The 17120-nt window shown below is 44.1% G+C and overlaps 1 protein-coding gene across 3 annotated transcripts in view; it reads right to left on the reverse strand.

The window, feature by feature from the left end:
- The window catches only part of RECQL5 (RecQ like helicase 5), a 108608-nt gene that overhangs the window by 60346 nt on the left and 31142 nt on the right, over nt 1-17120 (reverse strand). The window lies entirely within an intron of this gene.

The raw sequence follows: 17120 nt of genomic DNA on the forward strand, positions 1-17120 counted from the left end.
GGGGGCCCATAAGCCAATGCCTACTCGGCCTAATTGTTAATCCGGCCCTGCCTGCAAGGACTTGTGAGGGCATCTGACTCTTCATTTTCCCTTCACAACTCTTTCCTTTCCCTGAAAGCCCGCACATCCTCTCCCTTTCCCTATGTCCTCCTCTCCTTCTGACCAACCAGTCAACCTAATTTGTACTCCTCCCATCTCCAGTTTTTGTTCCTCCTGATATCCGGTACACTCTGGCGAAGCTGCGCGGTGCTAGCCACCAAGCCCAGTTGTACTGTGCAGTATCTAAGAATTTGTGAGGGGCACCACACTTTCCCCCGTATCCCCTTCCCCATACTAGTTTTTCTTTCTACCTTTTCCCTGTCCCCATATGTTTCCTCCTTTCCCTGCTTCCTTCTCTCCTACCCACCCAACGAACCAACCTATCTTTTATCTGTCCTCCCATCTGCTGCTAAATTCATTATTTATTTACTTCACATATCCTGCCTTTATCTGCAGTGCGACCCAAAGCAGCGTACATAATCTTCCTCTCCTCTATTGACATGATAGCTAAAAAAGCAAATGTGATTTCGGGCTGTGTCAACGGAAGTATAGTGTCCAGATCACACAAAGTGATGCTGTTACTTTGCTCTGCTCTGGTTAGACCTCACCTAGAGTATTGTGTTCAGTTTTGGACAACACAATATAAGAAGGAGAAAGACAAACTGGAACGTGTCCAGAGGAGGGTGACGAAGAGGGGCTGGAGATTGTCCTATGAGGAATGGCTGAAGGAGCTGAGCATGTTTAGCCTGGGGAGGAAACGACTGAGAGGTGATACGATCACCATCTTCAAGTATCTGAAGGGCTGTCATATGGAGGATGGTGTCGAGTTGTTTTCTGTTGCCTCAGAAGGTCAGACCAGAACCAATGGGTTGAAATTAAATCAAAAGAGTTTTTGACTAAACATTTGGAAGAACTTCCTGACAGAGCGGTTCCTCAGTGGAACAGGCTTCCTCAGAAGGTGATGCCCTCTCCTCCTTTGGGGGGTTTTAAACAGAGGCAAACGGCTATCTGACAGCAATGCTGATTCTGTGAACTTGAGAAGGAGGGCAGGAAGGGTTGCATCAGTGCTTAATTCTCATGGCCCCTTCTTGCACACCCAGGGAAATGCTGTTCACCACTCTGGGGTCAGGCAGCAATTTTTCTCCAGGTCCGTTTTGTCAGGGATCCTAGAGAGATTTTTTCTTCTGGGCTTGGAGCAGGGGTCACTGGGGGTGTGTGATGGGGAGACAGTGGTGAATTTCCAGCACTGTGCACAGGGTTGAACGAGATGACCCTGGAGGTAGGTTAGGTATGTGACTGGGCTAAGGTCACCCAGTGAGCTTCCATGGCCGAGTGTGGATTTGAACCTGGTCTCCCAGATCCTAATCTGAAATTCAAGCCATAATGCCACACTCAGGACAACTCATATCCTGTCACAAATTTTATTAGTCTAAGGTGCTACTGGACTCTTGCTCTTTTCTGCTGCTATAAATAGACTTGGCTACCCATTTTTATCTATGACACACTGGCTTTCATGTGGTAGCTCCTCCCCTCTAAATAGAATTTCCCACTAGCTATCATAATAGTACACAGCAGCACATAACAAGATGCATGCTGTCCACCAGGCCTAGGCCTAATGTGTGCTTCTTCAAAGGCCAAAATAGTCCTGGAAAGGGCCCTGCCATCAGCTTTTTTAACTGATAGAAACTAAGATCTGAATGCCAGCAATACCATAGCAATGGCCACAGAGGGCATTTGCTTCTTAAAGCTACAGCCAGTGCTTCTGTTATTTTAGAAGCAGTCTGTTCATGGCACCAGTCTCCAGATTTAAACATCTACAGACGGGGCCACATTGAGAATTAGATATACTGATACTATATATATATATTAGCTTCTATTTTCATTTCATATGTACTCTACTGTTCCCCAGGGAAACTACTAAAGTAGTACTAGAGTAACAAAATACTATTTTTGCTTACTACAAAACTTACGGTTATTATTTTTTTCCTGTTTGTTAGAAAAGTCTTAAAAATAGAAAAAACAAAAACAAACAACTACCCCTGAACTGTAAATGAGCCTCTGCATTAAGTGGCAGCCAGCACAACCACAATTAAGTACAACCAGCAGTGGCACTGACAAGAACTCCCAACAGGCTCCCTTGCAGTTTCCATGAAGAGCCCTTCCACGGCCCCACAGATTAAGACCCTCCCCTAGCACCTTCATAGCAAAACATCAAAGCCAGACTTCTCCTCCTCTCTAAATACAATTTCCTACTAGCTATCATAATAGTACACAGCAGCAGCAGCAGCAAAAAAAAAAGTTACTTTCAGAAGAGTTCTGCTCACTTACCTGGTCATAAGCTCCTTCTTGTTTATCGCCCATCCTATCAAAGATAAGTAACTTCATCAGCTACTAGTCTTATGGCATTTTCTGCAGTCCCATATTGGTAGCAATAAGAAGTCTGCAGAAGAAAGACCATTACAGGTGTTTGCTATTTTTCACACTAAAGAGAACCACCCTCTACAGAACGTAAGAGCAGCTCTGTTGGATTGTCCATCTACTCCAGCATCCTGTTTTGAACAATGAGCAGCCAGATGCCTCAAACCAAGGGGAAGGGGCACAAGAAATTAGCCTTGCCTAGGATACTAGACAGTCTAGGGCTGGCCCTGGGCAGGACACAGAGACAATTACTGGATATTGCCAGCCTGACTCAGGGCACATGTACTCACAAGCCAGCCAACTGAGATCTAGGGGGCTTCCTCCCAAGCAGATGTGTTCCAGATCACAGCCTACCATGATGCACAAAAGGCCACTAAGGAGGTCTCTCAAAGGCTTCATTTCAGTGTGACTTGCTCAGCCACTCTCATTCCATGTCTGCCCAGCGAAGAACACAGCACCAGATGAAGAGGCAAACTCCAGTAACAAAGCAGCTGTGTTTAGTGCAGAGTCCTAATGATGATGGACATGAAACAGAGACATATGGGGAAAAGGATGGTAGAGCACCACCCAGGCCAGAACGAAAAGGAAGGTAAAGATAGACAATCCCCTCCTCCATTCTAAGGCATATTGGAACCAACCAGCATTCTCCTCTCCCAGGTGGCTCCATTCTTCCTTACTGACTCCAGCAGCAGCAACCCTTAGTGCCTGAAGCATCCAGGCTTTTCTCTGCTCAGCTGCTGCGATCCAGAAGTGTCGTGAAGAGAAGCCTCATCTTTTCTCCCCAGCGGGCACTATCTGAGGGGCCTCTGCATCAGGGAAAGTGACTGTCCAGTCTGCCTAATAAAAGAGACACTCAGATGGGGTTAGCAGTAGGATAAGCAGAGGCACAGACAGAGCCCCCGTTTCTCTCACTGATGGCTAGAAGTGAGCAACCAGTACAGGGCATACTGCATGGTGCCCCTAGACCCCTGGTGGTGAGCCTATGCCACGCGTGCCAGAGGTGGCACCCAGAGCCCTCTCTCTGAGCATGCGCGCCGTCGCCCGTTTTTGCCTCTCCTGCTATCCACGCCACCCATTTTCGCCTCTCTCACTCTCCCTACCACCCGTTTTCGCCTCTCTCGCTTTCCCTGCCACCTGTTTTCACCTCTCTCGCTCTCCCTGCCACCCATTTTTGCTTCCCCTGCTCCCTCACCACTCATTTTTGCCTCTCCGGCTATCCACACTGCCCATTTTTGCTTCCCCTGCTCCCCCGCCACCCGTTTTTGCCTCTCCCACTTTCCCTGCCACCCGTTTTTGCTTCCCCTGCTCTCCCTGCCATCCCTTTTCGCCTCTCCCGCTCTCCCCGCCACCCCTTTTCGCCTCTCCCACTCTCCCTGCCACCCGTTTTTGCCTCTCCAGCTCGCCACGCCACCCATCTTCGCCTCTCCTGCTCTCCCCGCGACCCGTTTTCGCTTCTCTTGCTCTCCCCACCACCCATTTTCACCTCTCCCACTCTCTCCACCACCCCTTTTTGCCTCTCCCGCTCTCCCTGCTCCCCCTTTTTCTAAACTAAAACCTCATTCTTCAGGTTAAATTGCCGTGTTGGCACTTTGCGATAAATAAGTGGGTTTTGGGTTGCAGTTTGGGCACTCGGTCTCTAAAAGGTTTGCCATCACTGCCCTAGACCCACCACATGGAGCCACAGAGCTCCACGGAACACATTTTGGGAAATATTCCAAGTCATCAAGCTTTCTGTTCTGAATTTTGTTTTCTGAAAGGAGGCCTTTAACTGCTATCGATCTGCCCTGTTGTGTACAAATGATATGATCAGAATGCAGCAGTAGTGCTTACAAGGATAGGACAATCAAAAATTTCTGGCTTGAAGTTGTTTATCTATTACCTTCCTACACGTAATGTGATATAACAGGCAATCAATGGCAAGAGGCAACCAAAGCATCCTCCTCCCCTGCCCTCATGATTCAAAAGGAGAGGCAATGGGCAAAAATATCTGCCTTGCCAATCTCTCACAAATCTGTCTGGGTTTGGTCTTGTTGGGTTGTTTGAGAGCAAGTTATCCAATGTCTGAGGATTACGTAAATAGCATTTTCACCCTCTTCCATCGAGGTACATTTCATTCATTCATTCATTCATTCATTTAATTTATACCCTGCCCTCCCCGCCAAAGGCAGGCTCAGGGCAGCTCACAAATTAAGGGTCACACAATCACATTAATGTGACCAAATAAGATAAGACAACAGGGACGGTGGCTCAGTGGTAGAGCATCTGCTTGGGAAGCAGAAGGTCCCAGGTTCAATCCCTGGCATCTCCAACTAAAAGGGTCCAGGCAAAGAGGTGTGAAAAACCTCAGCTGGAGACCCTGGAGAGCCGCTGCCAGTCTGAGTAGACAATACTGACTTTGATGGACCCAGGGTCTGATTCAGTATAAGGCAGCTTCATATGTTCCTATTAGGGAAGGGACAGTGGCTCAGTGGTAGAGCATCTGCTTGGAAAGCAGAAGGTCCCAGGTTCAATCACCAGCATCTCCAACTCAAAAGGCAAATAGGTGTGAAAAACCTCAGCTTGAGACCCTGGAGAGCCGCTGCCAGCCTGAGAAGACAATACTGACTTCGATGGACTGAGGGTCTGATTCAGTATAAGGCAGCTTCATATGTTCATATGTTCAATAAAAACATAAAACATAAAAACAATTTCTAAAACATCTACATGTGCTAATATCATGGTTTCAGACAGCAATTAAATTTTAGTGGTGGTTAGTTGTTCTGAGAGGTCCCAGGATCACCACAGCGTGACGAGGTGAACTGTTGGTAGTATTTTTAGGGGCCAGTCCTGTTGCTGCAGGTGTTGCCATCATGCAAATGCATGGCGGAAGAGTGCCGTTTTGCAGGTCCTACGGAACTGTGGAAGCTCTCACAGGGCCCTGACCTCCTCCGGCAACTCATTCCACCAGCTAGGGGCAGCAATGGAAAAGGCCCTAGTTCTTGTTGATTTGAGCCTCACTTCTCTGATGCTGGGAACTGCCAACAGGTTTCGAAATCCGGACCAAAGTGCTTGTTGGGGCATGTGCAGGGAAAGGCGGTCCCTGAGGTATGCAGGACCCTGGCCATATAGGGCTTTAAAGGTAATGACCAGCACCTTGAAACGAATCCGGTACGCTATCAGTAGCCAGTGCAACGCTTTCAGCACAGGCTGAATGTATTTCCATAAAGTAATTCCCATTAACAGCCTGGCTGCGGCATTCCGCACTAGCTGAAGTTGCCGGATTTGGGACAAGGGCAGCCCCATGTAGAGGGCATTACAGTAATCCAATCTCGAGGTGACCATTGCATGGATCACTGTTGCCAAGTCATCGCGTTCGAGAAAGGGGAGAGCAGGAGAAGTGAAAGAAGAAGGGGACGGCAAAAGATGAGATGGCTGGACAGCATTACTGATGTAACAAACATGAATTTGAGCAGACTTCGGAGGATGGTGGAAGGAGGAGGAGAAGTTGCTTGCCCGATGCAGCTTCTTACAAGAGTTGTCTGGTTCCCTGGAACACTTGCACAATGCCCCTCCCATGGCTTTTGTAAGGCTGTAAGGGCATTAGAGAAGGGTTCAGTAATATAATTTGGGAGAACATAATCAAAGAGATAAGAAGGTAAGCCAGGGTTGTCTACAGTAAACTAGATTCCAGCAACATTGCCAATAAGACTATCAGAAATTTAGCAATGCATGTATCTCCTGAGACAACTTGTATGCTGTGCAGAAGAAAAAAGTAGCATTGCTAATTCTCCACAGAGACAAGGAATAACAAGGGGATTCCTTTCCCTCCTCACTTGCATTAAGACACATGGGCTATGATCACACACATGACATAATGCACTTTCAATCCACTTCCCAACTGGTTTTTACTGTGTGAACTGGCAAAATCCAGTTGGAAAGTACATTGAAAGTGCATTATTTCATCTGTGTGATAGCAACCATGGAGTTTTCCCATGTACCTCTCCATTCCTGAAGCCTCTTCCCAGATTAGGGTTTGTAGAATCTTTCGGGCTCAAGTGCCGTGTTCTACTGGAGAAAGTTTTCCTTCCAGACGTTTCGTTCTCAGCAGCAGAGAACATCCGCTGCTGAGAACGAAACGTCTGGAAGGAAAACTTTCTCCAGTAGAACATGGCACTTGAGCCCAAAAGATTCTACAAACCCTAATGATGTTACCAGCCGTGAAAACCTGAAATCTTCCCAGATTATTCTGAAGGCTATGAAGCCTCTATGGAGGAATAGCTGCATGGTTTAGGGGGCTGCAGTGAGAAGGGGAAAGGGTCTGCAGGAATAGTGTTGGGGCAAATCCAAGGCCCATGCATAGAGGAACAGTCAAAGCTACCTTATACGGAGTTAAGCCACTGGTCTATCAAGGTTAGTAATGTCTGTTCTGACTGGGAGCAGCTCTCCAGAATCTCAAAAGTTTTCCACAACACCTAATAACCAGTCATTTTAGCTGGAGATGCCAGGTACTGAACCCAGAACCTTTAACATACAAAGCAGATGACCTACCACTGAGCCACACACTCCTAAACTGGACACGGTCCAATCACATGGCCTTGAAATGACTGACACGTTCTCTCCCCAACAAAGAATTTCACGGATACCGATGTTTTAAGCCAGTCTCGCACAACTTTGGGCTCACCGAGATAAGCACAGCACATCAATGAGGTATTACAGTCTTGTGGGTACTTGACTGCCCCCCTGTGTTTGCATATGGACATATGAAGCTGCCTTATACTGAATCAGACCCTCGGTCCATCAAAGTCAGTATTGTCTACTCAGACTGGCAGCGGCTCTCCAGGGTCTCAAGCTGAGGTTTTTCACACCTATTTGCCTGGACCCTTTTTTGGAGATGCCAGGGATTGAACCTGGGACCTTCTGCTTCCCAAGCAGATGCTCTACCACTGAGCCACCGTCCCTCCCCTGACCAGCAGTGGCTCTCCAGGGTCTCAAGCTGAGGTTTTTCACACCTATTTGCCTGGACCCTTTTTTGGAGATGCCAGGGATTGAACCTGGGACCTTCTGCTTCCCAAGCAGATGCTCTACCACTGAGCCACTGTCCTTCCCCAACCCCATTCAGGCTGCAAAACCAGGAACTTTATCAAACACCTGATTAGCAGCCGTTCATGCGTTGCTTGGCTCCCAGCTCCTTCCCACTTATCTGATACAAAGCAGCTGTTTTTTTTAAAAAAATCCTATAGGCAGTGGTTAAAAGCCACTGACATACTTGTTCTGGGTGTGCTGTTTTATGAGCCCCACCCTGCAAGTGGGGATGGGGAAGCCCCACCAAGAATCAGACACAAACCAAACAGCTTCTTTAAATATACATCTGGAACAAGCCTAGAAAGAACAAAACAGGAAAACAGTATAATGAAACAACGAATCTGGTTTCTATTACTCAGTGTTTTAACGATAGTATGGAGCACACGGCAATGAAGCTGTGTGCATGAATTTGCACATTATTAGTTGTCATTTACCACCGCAACTGGATTACTATCAAGAGCTAGGTGTTCTGCCAGGCATTCGGTTGAGGACAACAATGGGACAGCACATAGCCAAGCATTCTCTCGCTCTCCCCCATTCCCTGGGAAAAAAACCAGGAGGCTTAGAAACTGAACTGGGAACCTTTATACTGATCTGATTTTAATGTTGGATTTAATGTTGGTTTCAACCTAGCTTTTTGTGCTGCACATTGTTGTAAGCTGATCTGAGCCCTGCTTGCAGGGAATGGGCGGCCAATAAATCCAACTCAATAATAAATAGGTGGAATATGCATATTATTATTGTATGCATATTATTATTGTAGCTCCCCCTGTTGGGGAGGAGGTGAAGGAGGAGGAGAAGTAAAAAGAAGGAGCAGCAGCTCAGAGCGGCTCACAATCTCCTTTATCTTCCTCCCCCACAAGACACCCTGTGAGGTAGGTGGGGCTGAGAGAGCTCTGACAGCAGCTGCCCTTTCAAGGACAACTCCTACAAGAGCTATGGCTGACCCAAGGCCATTCCAGCAGCTGCAAGTGGAGGAGTGGGGAATCAAACCCAGTTCTTCCAGATAAGTGTCGCACACTTAACCACTACAAGGGAGGGACGGTGGCTCAGTGGTAGAGCATCTGCTTGGTAAGCAAAAGGCCCCAGGTTCAATCCCTGGCATCTCCAAAAAAGGGTCCAGGCAAATAGGCATGAAAAACCTCAGCTTGAGACCCTGGAGAGTCACTGTCAGTCTGAGTAGACAATACTGACTTTGATGGACCGAGGGTCTGATTCAGTATAAGGCAGCTTCATATGTTCATATACGTACAAACTGGCTCCCACGTTCTGCATAATGTGTAAAATAGAATAGAATTCTTCAGGATGGCATTTTATGACGGGAATACCACGGTCATTTTAATGTCTGTAAATAACTTACTTAACTTTCACTATGTTGTTTATTGTATCATACTATTTATGCATTTTTAATTTTGTCATCCAGCTTTATTGCATGTCTCACACTGTTTTTTATTGCAGTGTTCTCTGTTTTGAAAGCTTGTTTTATCACCCGTGTGTTGTGTGTTCTGTTTTTGCTTTCTTTAATTTTGTACTAAAATTTTAATGCATTGTTATATTTTTATTGTATTGGTTTTAAACAGTCTACTATACCTTCAGCCTCAGTGAGAAAGGCAGATTATGAAGTCTGAGTCCAGGGGCGTCTTTAAGACCAACAAAGTTTTATTCAAGATATAAGCTTTCATGTCTACGCACACTGTATCTGAAGAAGTGTGCATGCACATGAAATAGGGTTGCCAAGTCCAATTCAAGAAATATCTGGGTACTTTGGGGGTGGAGCCAGGAGAATTTGGGGGTGGAGCCAGGAGACATTGGGGGCGGAGCCAGGAACAAGGGTGTGACAAGCATAATTGAACTCCAAGGGAGTTCTGGCCATCACATTTAAAGGGACAGCACACCTTTTAAAATGCCTTCCTTCCATAGAAAATAATGAAGGTTAGGGGCACCTTCTTTTGAGGCTCATAGAATTGGATCCCCTGACCCAATCCTTTTGAAACTTGGGAGGTATTTTGGGGAGAGGCACTAGATGCTATACTGAAAATTTGGTGCCTCTACCTCAAAATACAGCCCCCCCAGAGCCCCCGATACCCATGGATCAATTCCCCATCATTCCCTATGGGAATCGTTCATGGAGGTGCATAATGGCTGTGGAGGCGGGGCTTTCCCCGCCAGCCAGCTGGCTGGGGGAGGGGGGAAGCCTGTAAAACCGGGGGATCCCCCGTTGGGACCTGGGGATTGGGAAGCCTAACATGAAAGCTTATATCTTGAATAAAACTTTTGTTAGTCTTAAAGGTGCCATTGGACTCAAACTTTGTTCTGCCGCACAAAGATGAACTTATGGAGTTAACTTTTTTAATTTTCATTTTTATTTCTCTTGTATTGCTATAAGGTTTTAAAACGGAGATTCCTGATTTGTTTAGTTACCTTGTTGGGTTTTTTTAAATTTCAAGTAAACACTGGCGGGGGTCAAGAAAAGGGGAGGTGAGGAGGGGGGGGAAGCGATGTATTGTTTGCATTTTGCATTATTTTTAATTTCTTTTAAAGATTATTATAACAATATATATTGCAAATTAATAAAAATCGTCTTAACCAAACTTTGTTCTGCCGCTTCAGACCTACATAGCTACCCAACTGAATCTAGATTATGAAGTAAATATTTTTGTATATTATCCTTTCTGTCCTCTGTGAATGCTACACCGAAGGTTCGCATGAATTAACATGCTATCACTCTCGAGTCTACAGAACCCACTATATATGAAGCCCTACGATTACTTTTTAACTGGAACCATAAAAAAAAACCCCTTGCTACAGAAGGCAGTTATCTTTAGCTATAAAATTTACTGTAGATATGTCAGTTGTCTCATAAGAAGAGTTTCTACATTGAAAGCATTCCTATATAGGAATAACCTTGGGATGGCTAAATCAGGTTCATTGTAAACATTAGCTGAGTATGCTGCAGCAACCAAATTAAGCAAATTAACAGGGCGATCGTAGAGTTACACCCTCCTAAGTCCACTGACTCCAGTGGACTTAGAAGGGTGTAACTCTGTTTAGGATAGCACTGCAAGTTGCAATAATCAGTAAGAAAGGCATTGAAAGTAAAACGAAACGCCATGATTTCATTTCAAAGGCCTTTGGTTTGGCCAGAGCTGGAATACCACATTTATTCTTTGAATCCAGTGGCAACTTTAAGACAAAAATCGTTTAATACTGGGTATAAGCTTTTGTGTGCGTGCACACTAAAACTTATACCCACAATTAAACTTTGTCTGTCATAAGAACATATGAAACTGCCTTCTACTGAATCCATCAAATCCTTCTACTGGTCCATCAAAGTCAGTATTGTTTTCTCAGACTGGCAGCAGCTCTCCAGGGTCTCAAGCTGAGGTTTTTCACACCTATTTGCCTGGACTCTTTTTTGGAGATGCCAGGGACTGAACCTGGGACCTTCTGCTTACCAAGCAGATGCTCTACCACTGAGCCACCGTCCCTCCCATCAAAGTCAGTCTTGTCTCCTCAGACTGGCAGCAGCTCTCCAGGGTCTCAAGCTGAGGTTTTTCACGCCTACTTGCCTGGACCCTTTTTTGGAGATGCCTGGGATTGAACCTGGGACCTTCTGCTTCCCAAGCAGATGCTCTACCACTGAGCCACCGTCCCTCCTGCATATGAAGCTGCCTTCTACTGAATCAGACCCTGGGTCCATCAAAGTCAGTATTGTCTTCTCAGACTGGCAGCGGCTCTCCAGGGTCTCCAGCTGAGGTTTTTCACACCTATTTTCCTGGACCCTTTTAGTTGGAGATGCCAGGGATTGAACCTGGGACCTTCTGCTTCCCAAGCAGATGCTCTACCACTGAGCCACCGTCCCTCCCACTGTCTTAAAGATGCCACTGGATTCACACTTTTTCTGTTGCTTCAGACTAACATGGCTATCCACCTGAATCTACATATATTCTTGTAAGTACAGTTAGATGAAGGAAAGATGTCAAAAACAAACAAAACAGATCAATAACATCTTTTCTACAATGAAAGGCAAAGATGACTAGGCTCCTTTTAGTGTAGAAAAAAATGTCCAGAAGGACAAAAACAAGTTTTGCAGAATCATATAGGCTGTAAAGACAACAAGGAGGAAATTTTTTCTCTGAAAGCTCTAAACCTTTTTAATTTTAAATTCAAATGGCAGGATCAGGACAAACAAAAGGAAGTATTTGTTCACATAATTCTAATAGGCACATGGCATTAATCATAATTTAGGTAGCTAAAAAAGGCAATTAGACATATTACAATGGATGAATCTTTCAATTACCATTAGAAGTGATTGCCTAATGGAATTTCCCGGGTCAGTGGCAACATTTTTCTAGTTATGCACGGGAATGTAAGTTTTGTTTCATAAAGCAACCATCAAAACTATCAAAAAATGTTATCATTTCAGCCTTTAAACACTAAAAAACCTTATAATCTAACCTACATAGATATTCTTACATATTATCAGCTCTGCCACTGATTTCTGTTATGAAAAATTAATATGTTAATGTTTTCTGGTATCAAGTCTTATGCATAGGTGATTTAACAGTAAGGCCAGCATTGCAAAATATATTCTGCAGGCATGTATGATCCTGGAAGATGCAGGCAACCCACTGCAAGTTTTCCAAATCTTGGAATGTTTATAGCAATATATAAACAGCATACAGATGCTTATTGTTTAAGAACATAAGAGAAGCCATGTTGGATCAGGCCAACGGCCCATCCAGTCCAACACTCTGTGTCACACAGTGGCAAAAAAATTTATATATACACACACACTGTGGCTAATAGCCACTGATGGACCTGTGCTCCATATTTTTATCTAAACCCCTCTTGAAGGTGGCTATACTTGTGGCCGCCACCACCTCCTGTGGCAGTGAATTCCACATGTTAATCACCCTTTGGGTGAAGAAGTACTTTCTTTTATCCGTTTTAACCTGTCTGCTCAGCAATTTCATCGAATGCCCACGATTTCTTGTATTGTGAGAAAGGGAGAAAAGTACTTCTTTCTCTACTTTCTCCATCCCATGCATTATCTTGTAAACCTCTATCATGTCACCCCGCAGTTGACGTTTCTCCAAGCATAAGAGAAGCCATGTTGGATCAGGCCAATGGCCCATCCAGTCCAACACTCTGTGTCTCATAAGAACATAAGAGAAGCCCTGTTGGATCAGGCCAATGGCCCATCCAGTCCAACACTCTGTGTCACACAGTGGCAAAAAAAATTTATATATATACACACACACACACTGTGGCTAATAGCCACTGATGGACCTCTGCTCCATATTTTTATCTAAACCCCTCTTGAAGGTGGCCATGCTTGTGGCCGCCACCACCTCCTGTGGCAGTGAATTCCACATGTTAATCACCCTTTGGGTGAAGAAGTACTTTCTTTTATCCGTTTTAACCTGTCTGCTCAGCAATTTCATCGAATGCCCACGATTTCTTGTATTGTGAGAAAGGGAGAAAAGTACTTCTTTCTCTACTTTCTCCATCCCATGCATTATCTTGTAAACCTCTATCATGTCACCCCGCAGTTGACGTTTCTCCAAGCTAAAGAGTCCCAAGCGTTTCAACCTTTCTTCATAGGGAAAGTGTTCCAGCCCTTTAATCATTCTAGTTGCCCTTCTCTGGACTTTCTCCAATGCTATAATATCCTTTTTGAGGTGCGGCGACCAGAACTGCACACAGTACTCCAAATGAGACCGCACCATCGATTTATACAGGGGCATTATGATACTGGCTGATTTGTTTTCAATTCTCTTCCTAATAATTCCCAGCATGGCGTTGGCCTTTTTTATTGCAAACGCACACTGTCTTGACATTTTCAGTGAGTTATCTACCATGACCCCAAGATCTCTCTCTTGGTCAGTCTCTGCCAGTTCACACCCCATCAACTTGTATTTGTAGCTGGGATTCTTGGCCCCAATGTGCATTACTTTGCACTTGGCCACATTGAACCGCATCTGCCACGTTGATGCCCACTCACCCAGCCTCAACAGATCCCTTTGGAGTTCCTCACAATCCTCTCTGGTTCTCACCACCCTGAACAATTTAGTGTCATCCGCAAACTTGGCCACTTCACTGCTCACTCCCAACTCTAAATCATTTATGAACAAGTTAAAGAGCATGGAACCCAGTACCGAGCCCTGCAGCACCCCACTGCTTACCGTCCTCCACTGCGAAGACTGCCCATTTATACTCACTCTCTGCTTCCTATTACTCAGCCAGTTTTTGATCCACAAGAGGACCTGTCCTTTTACTCCATGACTCTCAAGCTTTTTAAGGAGCCTTTGATGAGGAACTTTATCAAAAGCTTTCGGGAAGTCAAGGTAAACAACATCTATCGAGTCTCCTTTGTCTCCTTTGTTTCAACGTGTACTGTTTTAATTCCCAAGTTATGTGATGAACAACAATAAAGTGCTTTATTCACCAAGCTCTGCTCTGTTTGACAGAGCTTTCCAAAGGTATCAGTCTGGCCATGGACTGTTTGACTATAAGGAGAGCTGGGCAATTCATATTTTTCTGGTATGAAGAACTGTCCACTTGCACATTCCCTTCCCTCCAATCAGGCTTTGAAATCTAGAAAGTGCAACAGCAGGTATTCCCAAGCACATTCTCCTGTCACTATTTTAGCGTGCATGGCCTCCTTTGTGCCTTGTAACTGACTTCTAGAGAAAGATTAATCACTGCAGTGGATGGATGAAACCTTTGGACTGTACAGTTCAGACATTTGAACAGGTAAGTCCAACCCTCTCAAAAAAAAAAAAACTTGAGGGGAAGGAGAAGAGAAACAAATTATGTTTGCCAATAATGTTAATAATTTGTTACAGTGCAAATAGAGACGTCAGACACGGAATAATTTCTAATCACACAACTGAAGAAGGTTTTTCCAGCAGGCAGAGATCGTTGCTGGAATTTCAGAGAAGGAAAATTTCTAATAGCGTCAGGTAAGAAGCTTCTACATTCCGATACATATTACAATCGGCAAGTTATCTGCTGCAACCAGACAGGCTGTCTCTTATATGGAGATTTATTTCCAAATTATTTGAGTGGTGTTGTTGCTGTCATCCATTGAGATGAAGTCGTTTGGGGGCTGCAATAAAGATCCTCCAGACTTTAAGATGAAACTTTCCAAAAAGAGGCCCTTTGCTTCTATTTGTACAAGTCTGGATGAAAGGACTAATGTGCAGATGACCTTGCTAAAAAGGATTGTTGAAACAAAAACAAGGAAGCCTTATCAAATGCTTTTGTCAGGACAGACAAATGACAACTGGAGCGTGTCTCAGATATCTGAACTCAGCAGGGATTTGCATGGGAGAAATTAGTTACATTCCTCCTAATCCGTTCTTGTTTGATATAACATTAACAGCAAAGATTCAAAAAGCAAGCTAGACACAAACGCCCTGAATTTAGCTGATGCTTCATTCTCTCAGCTCTCCAGCTGCTTCAGTACTGTTGCACAGAGGCAACTATAGAGAGGCTAATCCACACATCCGTTCATTCAAAAGAGAACATAGATGAGGAATTAAAACTAATGTCAACCTTCATTTAGATGTCATAACAATTGGCCAGCCAGCAATCTAATTTGAAAGGTTATTGGAGACCTCAGTTGTCTAAGAATCTATAAATCAAGTAGTTAAGGTATTCTGTTCCTAATTTCGTCCACATTTAATTTGGAATTTTCCATTAGAAACTTTAGCACGTAAAGGACCTGTCCACAGACACTGAAACACTCAATTCGCTATATGAAACTAAGACATAGCCCCAACTAAGATACGCAACGAAAGAAAGGAGGAAATAAGTTCCAATTGTTGGTAATGCGTATGTTGCTAACTATGAGAAGTTTCTGTTCAGATCACAAAATGTGAGATGTTATACAAATGTCTGTAAGCAATCTACAAATAATTCAGTTGAGCACCACCCAACAGCCACAGAGCTTTTACAGTTAGTGTGGAAACCACCACCCCCCGTCTTATTTAATCAACTCATCTTCCATAGATGCCATTTCTAGATGTTACAGGGAAAGAACAGGAACACAAGACAATAGTAAGTACGGTAAGTGACCATGATACTACATTGCTCCTGATCTGCTCCTAAGCCCTATTCAAGGTGATGGCTTTGACCCTTAAAACTCTACCCAGCTGGGGACCAAGGGTGTCTGAAGGACCATATTTGCCCATATGTTCTTGCCCTGGAAATAAGATCACAGGGAGATGCTCTCCTGACTGTCCCATCAATCAAAGAAGCTCATTTTGTGGGTACACAGAGAGAGCCTTTTCAATGCCAGACCTACGATTATGGAGCAACCTCCCCACTGAGAAGCACCTAGCTCCCTCATTTTCAGCCTTTTGGAGGCAGCTAAAGACTGGTTTATTTAGGACTGCATTTGATTAAACCTAAATTGTGGTTTTAAATTTTTGGTTTGGGCTCTGTAAGGAAGAAAGGCGGCTAATAAATATTTTAAATAACTAAACATCTGTAGTTCACTGCTGGGTTTTGATAAAACTGTCCTAGCAAAAAACCTATTGCCATTAAGTTCTTTAGCTCATTTTAACACTTAAATTCCAGCAGTTACTTTGTCGTATAGTGGTACAACATATTTTGTAGTTCACACTAGTGTGCCAGGGGAGTAATTACTGCAGTTTTAAAAGTGTGAATCTGTTACTTGAGCAGACACTAGATTTCTCACTGGGGGTCTCCCTTCTCTTAAAACATTGTATGATATATATTGGCCGGTTGCATCCCTTCTGTTCCAGTTGATTTTTATGCACAATGTGCCATGATGGTAAACAGCAAAACAATTCTGGAAAGTAGACATTACCAAAGGAACACATTCAGAGATGTAACTACAGTAGAATCAGCAGAAATCACTGTCAATATAGAAAGGAAGAACACTATGCCCAAAATTATTAAACCATTGAAAAGATTTTAAACTAGCCCTGTAGAAAATACCGCTATTTACATATATATTTTATAGTAACGATTTCCTCTCTCTCTCTCTGAAGACTTACACCTTCATCAAGCACCTTCATCTTTGAGAAATCAATACAGAAGGCAGAAAATAATTTGGATCTTCCTCCCTGCATGTCTGACTAGTTCTATTGGGTTCTCAGGACAGCTCCAATGCAAATGGATTCTCAAGTTCTGGAAAGTTTGAAAACCCGGATTCAGGCAGACAACTGGGCTCTTGGGGGACTTGTGGTGATAGTCTCATTTTATTCTGTCATCGCTGTCCTCTTCTTGTTTGCTGCTATTTTTGGTTGCTGCTCAACTCCAAGGAACAAATCGAGTATCATATAAACAGCCAGAGCAGACTAAACTCTGTAATTGTGAGAATGCTACATTCTGACTTGCTCATGCAGGGGCAACAATTGTTGGTAATGCGTATGTTGCTAACTATGAGAAGTTTCTGTTCAGATCACAAAATGCGAGATGTTATACAATGGAATTGTTGCTTTTCACCCCCATCTGGCAAGTACTAGTGTACAAATCACAGAGAATGACTGCTGCTATGTAGAGTTATAAGTTCCTTTCTACAAAGTAACAGAGAACAGGCAGTCATTGTTTTAAAATGTGGCCTT

Source organism: Heteronotia binoei, chromosome 13 (assembly GCF_032191835.1).
Source record: "Heteronotia binoei isolate CCM8104 ecotype False Entrance Well chromosome 13, APGP_CSIRO_Hbin_v1, whole genome shotgun sequence".
NCBI lineage: Eukaryota > Metazoa > Chordata > Lepidosauria > Squamata > Gekkonidae > Heteronotia > Heteronotia binoei.